The sequence below is a fragment of the Rhipicephalus sanguineus genome, unplaced genomic scaffold (assembly GCF_013339695.2).
Source record: "Rhipicephalus sanguineus isolate Rsan-2018 unplaced genomic scaffold, BIME_Rsan_1.4 Seq10076, whole genome shotgun sequence".
Taxonomy (NCBI): Eukaryota; Metazoa; Arthropoda; class Arachnida; order Ixodida; family Ixodidae; genus Rhipicephalus; species Rhipicephalus sanguineus.
Window position 1 is genome coordinate 1,995 of NW_023614157.1, and position 18,785 is coordinate 20,779.

The window sequence follows — 18,785 nt, forward strand, 5'->3', positions numbered from 1 at the left end:
TAAGTGGTCGGCTTCTATTGGTGCATGTATGTATATTCGAAATGAGTTTGTCACTTTTACATATGAAGATGTAGAGGAATGTCATTCCGTTACAGCTTTTTTATTCTGTACGATCAACTCATCTCAATTAGGTATGTTTCATGTAATTATTGCGTTCATGAGCTGCAGCGATGACTCAGTGTTAGTTGATCCAGAGTACAGAAGATACTAATTTATACAAATGAGGCTCAATGATATTGTCACCTCGTATTGGCGGTACGCAATACAGCATATGCAGAAGAGTAGTACAGCAACTAAAGGACGTTTTATTGGGCGAAATTGTGCCCGTTAGAGAAGACCAAGAAAAGTCAACCGGCGGCTGTTGAAACAGCCAGATTTTCACCCATGAACAGTTCCCTAAATTCGACTAAGAGTCCGTTGTGCACTCTATTGCCACTTGACGTCGGCGGTACCTATGTCTCAACTTTAAGTGGTCTCGTTGGTGCTGCTGTACTCCGGTAGGACCCTTACGTACTGAGAATAGAAAGTATTGGTATGCTGTATTATGAACACAGTAACCGAAATACTGTCAGGTGTGCCATGTGTTCCTAAAGGTGTGTTTCGAAGGGGTCCAGTTTTACCTTAAGGGAGCATTTATGTTTATAAACACCAAGTCCCAAAAAACCGGTGTCAGCTAAGGTTTCCATTTCAAAGGAGGCCTTTCCCATATCTCATATATGGGTCACTTTAAGAGGATTCCTCAGGATTCAAGAAATATATCAATACTGGCCATTCTCTTCTAGCCATCTTCACCCTTTCTTTCTCCCAAAACGCGGGGAGGGGAAATCCAGTATTTCGGAGGAAAAGGAGCACTTGGGCAGCTACGAAATCGCCTCTTGATCCAAAAATATTCCAGGAGAAACCCGTCCGCCGGCCTTGCCCGCCAAGTTGCCTTCGGGTACGGATATCAGCCCGTTGCGGGACGAAGGCTCATCAACATATTTATTAAGAAAATAAAAAGAAATATGGAACAAACACAGTCATATGCGGGTCGGGCCGCTAAGTGAAGGTCCGCGGGCAGCATGCCCCCCGCGGGCAACGTGTTTGAGAAACCTTTTCTAGAATAAAGGACTCGCACATCGCTACCGCATCACCTAATAAAATGTGCGGCAGCTGCTGCTTTATTGCGCACGACAGCTGTTATACGAACACTCGATGCGCATTTTTAAAGACGACAGCCTTTCTTGGGATACTAAACGGAGAAATTTTGGTCTGTCTTTCTGTTTGTCGGCACGTCCCTCGATTCAGCCACCCGGCCAAAGTTGAACCACTTGCCCAAGGGCCAGCCATCTTGAACGGCTGACTAGGTTCATACTTGTGTACATTGTTGATCAAAAAGCAAACATTACGCATCTCTGAGGCGCCACATGACTTCCTTAAATAGAAAATGCATACATACGTAATTCTAAAGACCCTAGTTTCTTAAGCTGCGCTGAAAATGAGACTGCGCGTTAAACTTGACTTCCTCCGTGCCTTCTGCACGAGCTCATTGTTGTGTTTCGGTTTCGGTTCTGTATTGCACTGTACGAATGCCATGGGGCGCCGCTCTGGCGTTCCTTTTGCCCAGGCGGCGTGTAAATAAAAGAGTGTGTGGAGAGTACTCGTTGAGTGCGGACGTTTCTTATGCTTCAGCGCTTCGCGCCAAACCGCGTGTTCGGGCTGGCTGGCGTCCCCGCCGGTCGTGTTTGTCACCGCCGGTCTTCGCCTGCTGCTGCGCCGGGACTACCAGCCCGCAACACAGCACTGATGTTTCCCGACGTATTTCCAGATGGCGTCCATATCTCACGCAGCGCCTCTTCTATCGTCTTTAGACGACATTTGCAGCGAAGCACGCAGATACGCGGCCAATTTTTTCCGTCGCCATCATGTTCCGTATGAACAGCAGACCGACAGCATCGCCCCGCGCGTCGTATAGCTCCCCTTGGGTCGTCTGCTGTTTCCTTTGCACCACGGAGTTGTTTGCCTCTTGAATTTCTCCTCAGTTCTTGATTAAAGTGGCGAGTTGGGCTTGTTGGTACATAATTCTGACACACTGCAGCGCGAAAAAACACATCGACGGAACACAAACGACGCCGATGAGCGCTGAACCTCACCCGTAGTCGTCGTTTGTGTTGCGTCCGTGTGTTCTTTTTTCACTCTTCAGTGTGTCAGAATCCCCAGTTCTCGACTGTTTTCGTAACATGCTGGGATACTTTGGGGCTTGTTAGGTTTTTCCTTACTGGTTGCTTTCAATGTTGTGAAAACGCGCCGAGCGTCGCCACGGGATGGCAGCGCCAGCATGTTCTTGGTTTGTGTCTTTGTTTGTGTGGGGGTGCCGGAGGCGCAGTGACAAGGACACTCCCGAAGAACTGTGCGGTCCACTGTCTGGCGCTCAGGCAGGATACACTAGGGGTCAAGCTAAAATTTACTACTAAAATTGGCAGGCATACCTTCACCACGTGCATAAGCAAAAATGATACGTCTCAGTCTTTCACTGCAAGCACTCTACTCTACTCTACTATATTTGCATTAACAGTGATGGTGCAGTGAAAACCACCAGCGGCTAGGTGTGATCGCTGCGCGAATTTTGTACGAAAAGAAAATAGGAAATTTCTGCTCGGAACATCCATAAACTCAAAATTTCGAGGTATCACTTTGATTTGACGTCACCAACAAAATTAGAGGCAATAATTATGTGGCCCTTGTCATAGGAGCATAGGAGCAAAATGTCAACTGAGATACCTAACTACTGAAACGCGATCAACGTCATGTCCCGGATATGTATATGTGTATATTTAGCAGAATACGCTAAATTGTCGAGGGACTTTCCGGGTAGACATTTTGGAATTAGTTGAAAGGTGTGTTACTGGCTATAGTTCGATATTCTGCGTCACTTCTTTGTGTCGTGCTAAAGAGTTTCGCTGGTCATACACCTTCACGGATTAGAATGGCTCACAATTTTTAATTATAAATTAAAACAAATATGAGATATCTTTTCTGCATAAGAATGTCGTTTTGCTGAAGCGTGACAATAAAATAAGTTATTATTTGAAGAATCCCAATAAATATCTCGATAAAAAATGCACTTTAACTACTGGAGGCTTGATAGCCAGTCGTAATGAAGGGAAATTTTTCGTCATAGTTTTACGGAATGGAAGAAATCTTTTAATCAGCTATTAAGCAGCAATCCTCAGAACACATTTTGGACAAGTGTGCAATATAATGAGCGTGTTGTGCCGCTGTGCATAAAGAGAGATGAATGATTAAGCCGGCTGCTATGTGACCTCATTTCAGATTCATCGGAAAACATGACTGGTCTGGAATATCTGTTCAAGCATCTATCTTATTCGTCAGCTCAACTCGAGCTTCCCAGCCGAGAGTTCTCTTAGTGTGACAAAAGATTCCGATGGTGAGCAGCCTCAAACTTTCGGATTTAACCTTACAAATGGAAAATTATTCCAGAAAAGTGGCGCTAAGAATACTACCGGGTCCCCAAATAATTGTGAATACAGAAGCGATGACGCAGTATCTTGCTACATTTCCATTCTCGACTGGAACGCCACTTACCAAGGAGAAATCAATCACACTGAGCTAGGGAATGGGAACTTCAACCTCACCATCGCTATAAAAAAATGGAATCTTCCACAAAATCCTGCTGATATGTGGATACACATGAAATTTACAGAAAATTCTACTGGTAAGTGATTTACTGCTTTTACTTCGTTCAGTATTCTGGTTGCATATGTTGTGCCAGCGCCTCCTGTATTTTTCAGTGCCTGGGCGAACGCTCTCCTCAGGCCGTCGAGCGCGCGCTCCGCCGCCGCTCGCCGCTGCCGCGTGGCGGCGCTGTGCAAGTAGACTATAATTTTTGGTATAATAACATAGATTTAATCAATGTAGATAAGGCATTAGGACAACATGAAACAAGGAAGTTTTTTTTTCTTCTTTCCTTTTTTTTTCGCCTTCGAGCCTGGTGGCAGACATCTCACCGCCCCGTTATAAAGGGGACGCTCATAGCATCCATCCATCCATCCACGGTACAGTGGCTAGAATAGGGAAGTGTGAAGACCGCGCCGCCTGCGCTGACGCTCTCCACCGATGCCTCGACCGGCGCTGTCTAGGTGGCGCTGGTTGTAGCTTACACGTCGCTCGCTCGGCTCGCTGCAGCGAAGCTGCCATGTCAAGGCTGATTTGTGGCGGATATGGTGCCTCATAAAGAAATGAAATTCGCGGCAGATATTATCAAACATTATCACCGTATGGTATGACCGTACGCAGAGTATCATAAGTGAAACTTTACATCATTCGCAAACATCGCGGCCAGCTAAGCTTGCCACTGCTTGCGATCGCTCCTTGATGCTGAGAAATGTAACCGATTAACATTTTGAGGGGATTGCCATTTCACAAGGTTATAGCAACCTCAAGAAGCACGAAAAAATGCTACTATGACATTGATATAAATTTTCTATACTTAACATTCTGCATGAGGTAGTTTTTAAGGACTTAATTATTCTTGCGTATTCACACTGGAAATTTTTCAATTAATAACTGCACAGAAAATCGGAGAGCATTTTACTCTTCTTACACATTTTATTTGAAGTTCGGGGCATCATAGTAGGGAAGAAAGCTAGCACACTACAGACATAACATCGCCCTTCGAAGCTTGAGGTGCTTTGATCGTTCTCCTGCAGAACTCTGTTTGTTTAGAGATTTCGTGAAGAAGTGAAGCCGTGTGAGAACAAAAAGCTTGATTATGTTGCTTGTCAGATCTTGCTTGTGTGAGTCGCACCTGATGGCACGATCTGCATTGAGTTAATAGGTTCAACTACAGTGTCCCTTTGGAGCTTATTATAACTGAACCACAATGTGAATGTGCCCTCCTGTGCCTCCACAAATGAAAATAGTTCAGGTGACGGGTACAAAAGCCCTCCAACATCACAGAATACTGTGACTGACGCAAGATCCTTATCTGCGTTCTCGAGAGATGTGAGCAGCTGCCCAAAACAGCCCCGGCATTTCGTTGCCATAACTTTCCTCCGTGCCACATAGCCGGCCATACAGTACACCAGTCTTCCGTCACTGACTTGCACAGGATACACATGGTCAGAAACGAGAGTCGATGCCTGTAGTACACTTGAAGCTTCGTCCAGGTTTCCAGTTTCCAGTAAATTGTCGACATGATTGTCCACTTCATCAGTTCCAACTAATGACTAAGTGTGCCACCTGCACAGTTGCCCGTGTTTGGTGCTTTTAGCAAATTGTAAAAGCTAAGGGAATTCACGGCAGTAAAGAACTGGGTCGATGTGGGATGATCATTGCACCCGGATAACTGACGAATTATCCCGAATAGCTTTTCGATTAGATCATGGCGATTGGAACGGCAGCATTTTCCAAACGCTTGTCTTTCTTGGTATATTACGCTGCCACTGCTGTAACTATGGTCGTCTTCAGGACTCCAAACAATAAAAGCTTCTGCACACGATTGTACCCAATAGACCCTTTTCATAAATACGCCATGACGGGGGCTTTTCGTCAGTTCGCTTCGCAAAGGAGCGTGGGATAGCCAGCGCCATCGTGAGGGCATGGAAAGCGAGCCGTCAAATGCGTGAGTGCTGTGAAGTTTGTGTTGGCGGCTAGTTCTCCGTGTCATCCGCTGAAATCTCACCGTTTGCGTGCTTGGTACTCTCCGTTGGTCTTTCTGAGGTGCTTCCGATGCGCAATGAGCAACATTTGTACCTTTCAACGGGTTGGACGAGCAGCTTGGCTCGACTTTGGTCCGTTTGACATCACGTACGGAGAGAGAGCACGTGCGTTTGTTCTTCAAGTTTTATCGCGTACCTTATCGCTGTTCTCGTCGCGATATCCTCGATGGTGGCACATGGGAACGCAGCACGTCTGCACCATTGCAGCACGCCGTCTCTACGAAAAACGTTGATGACAGTTCACGATTCGGCGGTGCTGAAATGTCACGCACTGGCACGGTGCCGAAGCCTGCGTCGTCTGCTGCGGTGTCCTCACAATGGCGGCAAACTGTAGTTTGCGTGCGTGGCGCTAGGGGCGCCCTTTTTCGTAAAGGGTGAAAGCTGTAGAAAAATGCTTAAAGGACAGGCAAATACCGGATAGTTGGCGAAAAGGTAGAATGAACTTATTCTATAAAGGCAAGGGAGAAAAGGATAACATTCGCTCGTATAGACCACTAACCATTACATCGGTACTATACAGGTTGGCGATGCAAGCAGTAAAAATGAAAATAGAAAAGTGGGCAGAACACAACGTTTTGGGACAACTCCAGAATGGATTTCGAGTCGACAGGCGGTTAGACGATAACCTGTTTGTTCTCACTCAGTGTATAGAAATATCTAAAATAGAAAATAGGCCCTTGTACATGGCTTTTCTAGGCATCACTGGGGCGTACGACAACGTTAATCAGGAAATTTGTGGGGTATATTGAAAGGAATGGGCATAGGCGACGACTGTATACAGCTTTTGAGGGAGATATACCGAGAAAATACAGTTTGCATAGAATGGGAAGGAATGAGTAGCAAAGAGAACGTTGAGATTAGCAAGGGGCTGAGACAGGGATGTCCTTTGTCCCCGCTGTTATTCATGCTGTACATGGTGAATATGGAAAAAGCGCTAGAAGGTAGCAACTTTGGTTTTAATCTGTCACACAAACAGGGCGGCGTGATGATTGAGCAGAAGCTTCCAGGATTATTTTATGCTGACGATATTGTCTTATTTGCTGACAGTCGAGAGGATATACAGCAGCTGGCGGATATATGCGGAAGGGAAGGGGAAGCTCTAGGACTAGGATTTAGTGTAAAAAAATGTGGATTGATGGTATTCAATGACCCTTGTGATCAGGCGGTGTCAATACAGGGCCAAGAAATACCGAGGGTGAGCGAATACAAGTACCTCGGATTATGGATAAATGAGGGTGACAGGTACATGGAGGTACAGGAAAAAGCCTCAGCAGCAAAAGGAAAGAGGAATGCTGCAATAATGAAGCACAGAGCATTGTGGGGATACAGTAGGTACGAGGTGCTTCGAGGTCTGTGGAAAGGTGTAATGGTTCCGGGGCTTACTTTTGGGAACTCAGTGGTCTGCATGAGGGCAGAGGTGCAATCGGGAATGGATATAAATCAAAGGACTGTGGGACGCCTCGCGTTGGGTGCTCACGGGAAGACGACAAATGAGGCTGTAAAGGGTGATATGGGATGGGCAGGTTTTGAGGCGAGGGAGGCTCAGAGCAAAATAAGGTTCGAAGAAAGGCTAAGGAATATGGAGGAGAGTAGATGGGCAGAGAAGGTGTTCCGTTACTTGTATAGGAAGAGCGTGGACACACAGTGGAGAAAAAGAACTAGGAGGCTCACTAGTAAATATACGGCTGGTAGTGTAAGCAGTATGTCAACAAAGAGCGTTAAGCGAAAAGTCAGAGAGGCGGAGAGGATTTACTGGATGGCAGCTATGGAGAAAAAACCGGCTTTGAGTAACTACCGAAAGAGCAAAAATGAAATAAGGAGGGAGGCATTTTACGACAATTCAATGGGAAGCGCTTTACTGTTTGAAGCGAGATCGGGTTGCCTTAGAACGGGTAGTTATAAAGCGAGATTCAGTAAAAAAGAAGAACAATGCACGTGCTGCGGGGAAGATAAGGAAACGGCGGAGCATGTTCTGATTGAATGTGGAGACATCCACCCAGGTGTACGTTTGGGCACGAGCCTACATGACGCCTTGGGTTTTAGAGACAATGGAAAGCTGAACACACCCGCGATTGAAATAAGTAAGAGACGGTTAGAGTATTGGTGGCAGAAAACTAGAGAGAAAGGACAAAAATAAATAATGGGAAAAAAATAAGGACATTCTGCCGTAAAGGGCACAGAACGGAGCTGAAAACTTAACGTTTTTTTTTCTTCTGGAGTAAAATAGTTTTAATTGAAGTAAAGACACTAGGCCAACGCTAAAAAAAAAAGAGTAAAGGTTGTTTTTTTTTTTCGAGCCTGGTGGCACATTTGTCACCGCCCCGTTATAAAGGGGACGCTCATAGCATCCATCCATCCATCGGTCTATTGAGCACCTGGGCACAAAACAGTGGCTCTGACGTCTGCTCATGGCACACTCTCCGCAAAAGACATAACGTAAACACGACAAGGCTGTCCGACCAGCAAATGCAGCACGAAAGAACAGCGTAAACAGGCAAAAAAATCACGTCTGACCGGCGAGTTACAGCGTTGAACAACGTGCTCAACCTGAGAGCCTGACGTGGATGGATGGATGCTATGAGCGTCCCCTTTATAACGGGGCGGTGACAAATGTGCCACCAGGCTCGAAAAAAAAACAAAACAACCTTTACTCTTTTTTTTTTAGCGTTGGCCTAGTGTCTTTACTTCAATTAAAACTATTTTACTCCAGAAGAAAAAAAAAAAAAACGTTAAGTTTTCAGCTCCGTTCTGTGCCCTTTATGGCAGAATGTCCTTATTTTTTTCCTATTATTTATTTTTGTCCTTTCTCTCTAGTTTTCTGCCACCAATACTCTAACCATCTCTTACTTATTTCAATCGCGGGTGTGTTCATCTTTCCATTGTCTCTAAAACCCAAGGCGTCATGTAGGCTCGTGCCCAAACGTACACCTGGGTGGATGTCTCCACATTCAATCAGAACATGCTCCGCCGTTTCCTTATCTTCCCCGCAGCACGTGCATTGTTCTTCTTCTTTACTGAATCTCGCTTTATAACTACCCGTTCTAAGGCAACCCGATCTCGCTACAAACAGTAAAGCGCTTCCCATTGAATTGTCGTAAAATGCCTCCCTCCTTATTTCATTTTTGCCCTTTCGGTAGTTACTCAAAGCCGGTTTTTTCTCCATAGCTGCCATCCAGTAAATCCTCTCCGCCTCTCTGACTTTTCGCTTAACGCTCTTTGTTGACATACTGCTTACACTACCAGCCGTATATTTACTGTGAGCCTCCTAGTTCTTTTTCTCCACTGTGTGTCCACGCTCTTCCTATACAAGTAACGGAACACCTTCTCTGCCCATCTACTCTCCTTCATATTCCTTAGCCTTTCTTCGAACCTTATTTTGCTCTGAGCCTCCCTCGCCTCAAAACCTGCCCATCCCATATCGCCCTTTACAGCCTCATTTGTCGTCTTCCCGTGAGCACCCAACGCGAGGCGTCCCACAGTATTTTGATTTATATCCATTCCCGATTGCACCTCTGCCCTCATGCAGACCACTGAGTTCCCAAAAGTAAGCCCCGGAACCATTACACCTTTCCACAGACCTCGAAGCACCTCGTACCTATTGTATCCCCACAATGCTCTGTGCTTCATTATTGCAGCATTCCTCTTTCCTTTTGCTGCTGAGGCTTTTTCCTGTACCTCCATGTACCTGTCACCCTCATTTATCCATACTCCGAGGTACTTGTATTCGCTCACCCTCGGTATTTCTTGGCCCTGTATTGACACCGCCTGATCACAAGGGTCATTGAATACCATCAATCCACATTTTTTTACACTAAATCCTAGTCCTAGAGCTTCCCCTTCCCTTCCGCATATATCCGCCAGCTACTGTATATCCTCTCGACTGTCAGCAAATAAGACAATATCGTCAGCATAAAATAATCCTGGAAGCTTCTGCTCAATGATCACGCCGCCCTGTTTGTGTGACAGATTGAAACCAAAGTTGCTACCTTCTAGCGCTTTTTCCATATTCACCATGTACAGCATGAATAACAGCGGGGACAAAGGACATCCCTGTCTCAGCCCCTTGCTAATCTCAACGTTCTCTTTGCTACTCATTCCTTCCCATTCTATGCAAACTGTATTTTCTCGGTATATCTCCTTCATAAGCTGTATACAGTCGTCGCCTATGCCCATTCCTTTCAATATACCCCACAAAATTTCCTGATTAACGTCGTACGCCCCAGTGATGTCTAGAAAAGCCATGTACAAGGGCCTATTTTCTATTTTAGATATTTCTATACACTGAGTGAAAACAAACAGGTTATCGTCTAACCGCCTGTCGACTCGAAATCCATTCTGGAGTTGTCCCAAAAGACGTGTATACGACAGCGCGCGCCACCTAGCGCAAACATCGTAAGGCGGCGTCACTACATCCAATTGCAGCCGCTTGGCGGTGATCACACTTCTAGTGTTCTAGCCACTGTAACATGGAGGAAGGAAAAATAAGGAGAGGCCCTGACGTCACATTCATGAAGCCTCACATCGCAAACACCCGCATCGCCTCCTAGTGAAGGAGCCTCGAAACATTTCGCGATTTCCGCCGTGTCGTTTGCAAACGCATGCGCGATTCGAGCCTTTTTTTTTTTTCGCCGTGCAAGCGGCACCGCGGCGCAGTCGATTCACGCATGCTGCTCCTTGTGTGTGTTCTTTAGGAAAGCTACGCAATGCCCAGCTGTTACGTATGGTTGCGTATACCCGGGTGCAAATCGCGTGCACTGCGGAAAGTACCGGGTGTCACTTTTCATGTGTACGTACACGTTCGCTTCATTGCTGATCACTAATGCATGGTATTTGCATGCGAAGCTCTCGGGTGTGCGCTCTGTTGGCTCTTACTAATTGTGTCAACTCAGAACACAAGTGAACTTTTGTTTTTGGCGTCTGACGCGCCGCACATAACATGCGCCAAAGGCATCGTACGTTTTTAGAGGCTGTGTCGTTCAACGAAAGGGCTATAAACTTAGGTTGTTGTTATCGGACTACGTGATGTATGCGGTGCGCCCTCGCTGCGTGCTTGTTGTTGTGTGCGTACTGGAATGAAAAACTTTACGTTCACCAGGGGCGTAGCCAGAAATTTTTTCGAGGGGGGTGGGGGTTTCAACCACTTTATGTATGTTCGTGCGCGCGTTTGTATGTGTGCGTGTATATATACGCAAGCAAAACTGAAAAATTTCGGGGGGGTTTGAACCCCCCCCCAACCCCCCCTTGGCTACGCCCCTGACGTTCACGATCGCGTATACAATACAGCGGTGTCCTCTTTTCGAAGTGAAGTTACGTCAACTATAGGTTGGCGTTGCGCCAAATAGCTACTACGCTCACTCCATATACACGAACTAAGAACCGCCAATCCGGCAACAGATCGGGAAATCGGGCTACGAGAAAGGGAAGGCCTAACGCCCAGCAGAACGCGTAAGTCACTGCTAGGTGAGTTCGAATATGATGATGCAGGGGCTGAACGTTTTTGATCACGGCACGTACCGGTATTCTGTACTGTTGCACAAAAACGCTCCACGAAGAATTTCAGCGCGCAGCGCTCGGGCCTGCCACGCACAAACAGCCTGGTAAACGTCTGCTTGCAACATTTTACTGCGTGCGAACCGCACAATACGCGCTAAGTTTACGCCGGGACTAGAAATCTGCGCAGAAGCTAACCACCGCGGAGAGCACGCCGCGGGGCGTGCTGTTTTGTTTGCCCCATACCGGTTTGTTTGCCCCATAAATCTGACGTCACTTCCGCCACACTTTTCGCAATGCATTGAAATACGATAGGGCCTCTCCTTAGTATTCCTTCCTCCTTGCACTGTAACTACGGGAAGCTGGCGCTGAACGGCCGCGTGTATTACGAAGCTCCCGAACGCGTGTTTACATTCGAGTTTAATTGAATTCGCACTTCTCACAGGCTTTCCCAGGTACGTATGCCGCATGTAGTCTGTGTGGCCGTGATGTCGGTGCGAAAATTGTATTCGAATTTGATTGTTTGTTTTATTTTATACTTCATGATTTTGCAACCACGTGCTCCGCATGCCTCGGTATGTAGTATTGTTGCGTACCATTGTGCAAATCGAGCGGAAAGAAAAACACTGGTGCGCTTTCGTTCCATGAAACAGCGGCTGCCGCTGGTGTACGGGAGCGGTGGCTTGCAGCGATTAGGCGGGATAATTGCTCGCCTAATACAACTTCGAACTACACAAGAGTATGTAGCCGCCATTTTCAACCAGAGGACTTCATAGAAGTTTTTCCTTCTATGAAGTCCTCAAGAAGGATGCAGTACCATCAGTCTTTGCGGACTACCCCTCACATTTGCAGCAAGGTAACGACGGGACGAAGCATGACAAGTATCACTAAACGTGACAACGCTGTGACCGAACAGTCAACATGCACCAGTAGCGACGCTGCCTCGCGACCGCCGCCATGTGCAACGATGACATTAGGTCCCGAAGCTAAGGAATCGACAAGTGCTGCCGGTGAAACAATGGGCAATTACTCTGTACATTGTCACAGCTCAAGTTAAAAGTCAACACTACGACTTTAGACTTGAACACCGTGTGCTCACAAACATCGGGCAGTGTTGCAAGAAGCGCGTGGATGAAGGAGCTGTTTTTGTTTGTTTTTCTTACTATCTGGATAAAATTGCTTTAAGATCTGAAATAATGGAATCACTCGACATACTTCCTCGCCCCGCCACGGTGGTTTAGTGGTTATGGCGCTCGACTGCTGATCCGAAGGTCGCGGAATCGAATCCCGGCCGCGGCGGCTGCATTTTCGATGGAGGCAAAAATGTTTGAGGCCCGTGTACTTAGATTTAGGTGCACGTTAATGAACCCAGGTGGTCGAAATTTCCGAAGCCCTCCACTACGCCGTCTCTCATAATCATATCGTGCTTTTGGGACGTTAAGCCCCAGATATTAATTACATATTTCCTCATTTTTTGGCACCAGTTGCTTCCTCTCAGTGGCAACAAATGTACCTGTCAAAAGATTTACGAAGGGAACGTGATATTACGGACCTTTTTGGAAGCAGTCTAGCGACATTTCGTACTAGTTAACGCATGCACTCAAGGCTTGCATGTAGTCTGCTACACCAGTAGACGTTAGCATGCATCGGGGCTCTTGAAGCGCCGAAGCTTTCAGTATTAGCTACTGGCAAACACTGCTTTCAAAACTCGACTCTCAGACACTGAAAAACCGAATTTCAGACAATCGAGCATAATGGTGAAAGAACAATTTTCCGCGCATCACTTGCCCGCGCTCATGTCGCCTCAGCAGACGACGCGCGAGCGGCTCGATCAGCAACAGCCGCAAAAGACACATGCCTTCAAAAAAATTCTTGTTGCCAAGAGCGACAAGTGCTTCACCGTTTCTGTTTATAAACGCTTTTATTACACTTCAAACAGCGCGAATACAGCCAAAAACTCAACAATGTAACAGCGGCGAACCTGCGTTTCCGTGAGCGACGGTGCGACCGCAGCTCTACTTGGGTGGCGGCGCGTGGCGGCTAAAAGCCGCACTAACGCCGACGACCGCTTCCCATTGCTCTCCGCTCCTTCGCCCAGGCACAGAAAAATAGAGGAGGCGCTGGTTGTGCGAATGAGAGAGAGAGAAAGACGAGAAAACGGGCGCGGGGAGTTCAAGTGCGCATGCGTCCGGATTTGTATACTGTATTAGCTGAACAGGACTGGATACCAAAAAATTGGCCGCGTATCTGCGTGCTTCGCTGCAAATGTCGTGTAAAGACGATAGAAGAGGCGCTGTGTGAGATATGGACGCCATCTGGCAATACGTCGGGAAACATGAGTGCTGTGTTGCGTGCTGGTAGTCCCGGCGCAGCAGCAGGCGGACCGGCAGTGACCAACGCGACCGGCGGGGACGCCAGCCAGCCCGAACACGCGGTTTAGCGCGAAGCGCTGAAGCAGAAGAAACGTCCGCACTCAACGAGTACTCTCCACACACTCTTTATTTACACGTCGCCTGGGTAAAACAGGAATGCCAGAGCGGCGCCCACAACCGGCAGCTTGAAGGCCGCCCACAACGCTGCTTTTTCATTCTTTAAATTTTTTTTCACCTTGGCCTTCTCAAAACTAAAGTTTTTCAACACCAACCCATGGCATTCGTACAGTGCAATACAGAACCGAAACCGAAACACAACAATGAGCTCGTGCGAAGGGCACGGAGGAAGGCAAATGTCACCCATCTTCAGCGCAGCTTAAGAAACTAGGGTCCTTAAAATCACGTATGTATGCATTTTCTATTAAAGGAACACGCCACCTAATACTTACCTAGTGATGTTGCACCTCAGATATGCATGATATTTACTTTCTGATCGACAACGTTCACAAGTATGAACAGCCGTACCAGTTCAAGACGGCTGGCCCTTGGGCAAGTGGTTCAACTTTGGCCGAGTGGCTGAATCGAGGGACGGGCCGACAAATAGAAAGACAGACAGAAAGACAGACCAAAATTTCTCCGTTTAAGTATCCCAAGAAAGACTATCGTCTTTAAAACAAAAGAGAAAGACAATGGAACAGTTCGACCGGGGAAATACCCTTGCCCACGGTGGTAGCATAGGAGAGGTGGCCAAACGGCGCCGCTAAAGTCCTTTAGGCGCCGCGCGTTGCACGAAAGGTCTCGAGTTGCCGCCACGTCTACGCTAGGTGGCAGCAGGGATACTGTAGGCCGATTTCTCCGCTCCGCCGTACTAGAAAGCACGTAGCCGGCGGGGGTCGCGAGCGTTCAAACTATATTTTTACGTCTGTGGCTTTTGAAAAAGAGCTTCGCGGTGTACTGCCGTTCACGGGAGAAGTATTGAATGGCACTGAAGAGCTACGGTCGCTTAGAACGGACATTTCACGCGGATTTACGGTTGCAGCGTGAATCCAGACGTGTTTTAGGGGCGAAGCTCCTTAAAGCGGCACCCGTTCGTCCCCGTCGTAGTGCGTAACCAGTCTTAACGCTAGTACCAGATCTTGACCTCCAAGGTGATGCCGGTGGGAGATTTCTCCTGTGCAATGTTGAACAATAAAAAATTCGCAGCGTGCGCGTTAACTAAAAGCCGAATTCTTCTGTCTCTCATTCCCCATTAGCAGCCATTGGCATGTTCCAGTAGGAAACGTTAGTAGAAGTAGAAGTGTAAGTGTTAGCTAAAAGCGGACTTCTTCTATCTCTCATTCCCATTAGCAGCCATTGTTTACCTCCAAGGTAGTGCCTGGTGAGATTTTCCTGTGCGTGATTAAACAATAAAAATTTTGTTCAACACGCCGTTGATTGATGAAATAAACCAACGAAAGACGCCAGATGTTTTCTAAAAGCAAAACGAAAAGACGCCAGATGTTTCAAAGCAAAACGAAAAGACGCCAGCTGCTTAACGAAAGACGCCAGATGTTTTCTAAAGCAATGGTTTTCTAAACAATGAAAATTCACAGCGTACATGTAAAATTAAAGTGAGCTGCAAGTCGTCATAACTCTCATCGAACCTTTAGTATAAACGCGCCCGATCTCACGTCGGTGATGATGTACTGGGCATAATTCATGGAAGATTAACGGTTTACCGATGAACCTCCGCAGCTTTGCCCACTCATCTCATTCACTCCGTGGATATGCTGTGATTTTTTTAATCTTTATTTGCTGGACACAGATTGGTTCCGCGAACTATGTGACTAATGCGTCACTGACAAATGAATCACGTCTGAAATGATTTTTTTATAATCACAGTTTCGCCGCAAGGGCAAAGAAATGAATGCGATAGCAAGAAATTGGAATGTTATACGAAGAACGACAAGCAGCTTGATATTTGCAGCGCGCCGCTGAACCACAAAGGACGCCCGAAATGAACGCACAGGTATAGACGAGACAGGCGTGAACGAACAACTGTCACAGCTGTCACGTCCTTGTGCTTGAGCAACGCGCTGCAAGTGTCGACAATGTTTGTTTGCTTGTTTGTTTCCTCAAAATTATGGCAAATACCCACTCTGGGGGATTGGCCAAGACTGCGTGTCGACAGTGGAGAATCAGACGCTCTTAGATATTTCTTTAGGGGCGAAGCTCCTTAAGGCAGCACCCGTTCGTCCCTCGTAGTCGTAGTCGTAGTAGTCGTAGTGCGTAACCAGTCTTACGCTTGACCTCCAAGGTGGTGACGGTGGGAGATTTTTCCTGTGCGTTGTTGAACAATAAAATTGCAGCGTGCGCGTTAACTAAAAGCCGAATTCTTCTTCATTCCCATTGCAGATTGGCATGTTCCAGTAGGAAACGTTAGTAGAAGTAGAAGTGTAAGGTTAGCTAAAAGCGATCTTCTGTCTCTCATTCCATTGCAGCCATTGTTACTCCAAGGTAGGCTGGTGAGCTCGTGCGTGATTAACAATAAAAATTTGTTCAAAACGCCGTTGATTGATGAAATAAACCAACGAAAGACGCCAGATGTTTTGTAAAAGCAAAACGAAAGAACACCAGATGTTTCTAAAGCAAAACGAAAAGACGCCAGCTGCTTAACGAAAGACGCCAGATGTTTTCTAAGGCAATGGTTTTCTAAACAATGAAAATTCACAGCGTACATGTAAAATTAAAGTGAGCTGCAAGTCGTCATAACTCATCGAACCTTTAGTATAAACGCGCCCGATCTCACGTCGGTGATGATGTACTGGGCAGAATTCACGGAAGATTCACAGTTTACCGATGAGCCTCCGCAGCTTCGACCACTCATCATTCACTCCGTGGATATGCTGTGATTTTTTCGTTTAAACTGCGGCGCGTAGAGTGACCCTTCTGCTTCTCCTGCTACGCGGAGGCGTCTGACGTAAGGTGTGCCCGGTGTTCATTTTTTTTTTCGTTCCACATAACGAGTGGGTATAGAGAGGGGCCACCTTGTTTTGCGCATCTCAAGGGCAGTTTTCAAATGGAAAGAAAATGTAGGAGCGTTGCGTGACAACATTTCATGACAAGATTTCCGTCGAGAAATTGATCGTCCGTGCACGTTACTGAAAGATTAATTCAGTGGACGGACAAGCTGCTTAATCACAAAACAATGGTTATTGACGCTTTTTGCATCACCCTACTGAAATTTTATTACACATACTAATCATGAACCATGACCAAACACACTGAAAGAACTAACATAAATATTACGCCTTTCTGATCCTGTATGCAATGCAATCACAGTTTATGTATTTCAGCTTGATGTGATCTATGACTTTTATGTTTGGGCACAAACTGTGCGATTGCATAAAAGACCTTTAAAATATGGGACCAAGTTATACAGAAATATCCTTTTTTTTTCGTTACAGATCGTTACACCAGCACAACACCTTCAGATTTTGTGCCAGTTCCGACTGCAGAACCAGCGTTCCAGAACCTTTCCATGTTTAAACAAAATTCTAGTTTGTCAGAAAATGCGTGGGCTGAGCTAAACAAGACAGTATGGAGACGCATCAAGCTCGATGTTATGAACACAATGATGACAAAGTATAAAGACTGGGTAGAGAAGGAAATACGATATTAGGAAGTTTATGGGGACGGCCACCTAAATGGGCTCTATATCATTGTATGTCATTGACTTCGAGAAATGTGACTAAATCAATGGCGTATTACTCTGTCTGCGTCGGCTGTCTTTGCAACCAATCTTTATTCCTGCACTGGAGGATGTTCGCTTGGACACGCTTTCTGAAAAAAAGGCTCACGGGGTCTCTTGTGCATTTGCCTAAAACGACTCGAAGGCTTTATGCTCTCCCATCCTCCTCACCCTACTTCCCTTTCCCGCACCCATTTTTTCATTGATATGATGTATAAGGAGATGTTGACGCACAAATGAAGCTGGGACACTTATTAAACTGCTCAGCGCAGAAATTTAGACATGGTATACACACAGAAAAGACGAGGACCAGCGCGTCTTTTCTATGTGTACTGTGTCTAAACTTTTGCGCTGAACAGTTTAATAATAGAATACCAACTAGCCCAATCCCACACTTTACTTCAGGGAACTCCTTAGCTCTTGAGAGGATAGAGCATACAACACAAGAAACAGACATATAAGCAGTAGTACATGGAACGTAAACACACGAGGACACATATGTAAACACACACGCACATATACCTATCAAACAACACCATCGTAGCGTAAAAGAAAATGTTCGAAATGTGATTAATAGTGTCTAATAATGTCTCTGCTCACCATTGAATCGAATCCGCACATATGGGCAACATAACAGTCATCACGTCTGGTCATTCTGGGGATGAATCCGCACCTGTGGGCAACAGAACGGTTAACACATTATAGGCTTGAGCACATACATATAATACGTATGATGTAATAATGCATATAAAAAGTAGGACATACATATGTTAAGTGACATAACGTAATATGAACATAATTTCCTTAATATTTGCCAGTAATGCCGCTGTCTTCAAGAAAGCGTTTTAACGGTTTAAAGCATACGTATGTAAAGCTCTGGTTGGCCACGGGCCCACAAGTTTTCATACTGAACGGTCTGCGGTCTAATGCCGTTACTTCCGATTTGATATGGCGTCTCGGTGTGCCATGTGTGAGCAGTCAGAAGGAGGTGACATACATCTTCATCTACAAATTCACATTCGCATTCGGAAGTTTGCTCTCCCAATTCTGCGTAAAAAATGTTTAGTTTATGCGGTGCCTAACCTTAACCGGTGAATAAGTGTTTCCATAGTTCTATCTAAAGTTAGCGTAATTTTGAATTAAATGAGCGGATCAACATGGTATCGCGGCTGTGAATTTTGGTCGAATGAAGTATTTTCACTAATTCGTAAAGATGCGGCCATTATAACACCGCGCAATTCATTTTTTCGAGATTGGTAGAGTATCTACAGTAAAACCTCGGTGATACGAATCTCGCGGGGTTACCAAAAATATTTGTATCATCCGAAATTCGTATCACCAGCAAACATGGAAGATTATAGTATGCGACAAAAGAAAGTTGGCATACGTTTTGATGCAGTGTTTCTCAGGGCAGGAGCGACGTCATGAACAGCTCTGAATGATTGCCAGTAAAGTTTTTAGACGTCAACGATC

The 18,785-nt window shown here is 46.0% G+C and overlaps 1 long non-coding RNA gene across 1 annotated transcript; it reads left to right on the top strand.

Annotated features, from left to right (window-relative positions):
• Window positions 1–3,480: 3,480 nt before the first annotated feature.
• On the top strand, window positions 3,481–17,336 carry LOC125756479 (uncharacterized). Its single transcript, XR_007414534.1, has 2 exons — window positions 3,481–3,715; window positions 17,029–17,336. It is a non-coding gene; the product is annotated as an uncharacterized LOC125756479 (long non-coding RNA).
• Window positions 17,337–18,785: the final 1,449 nt, after the last annotated feature.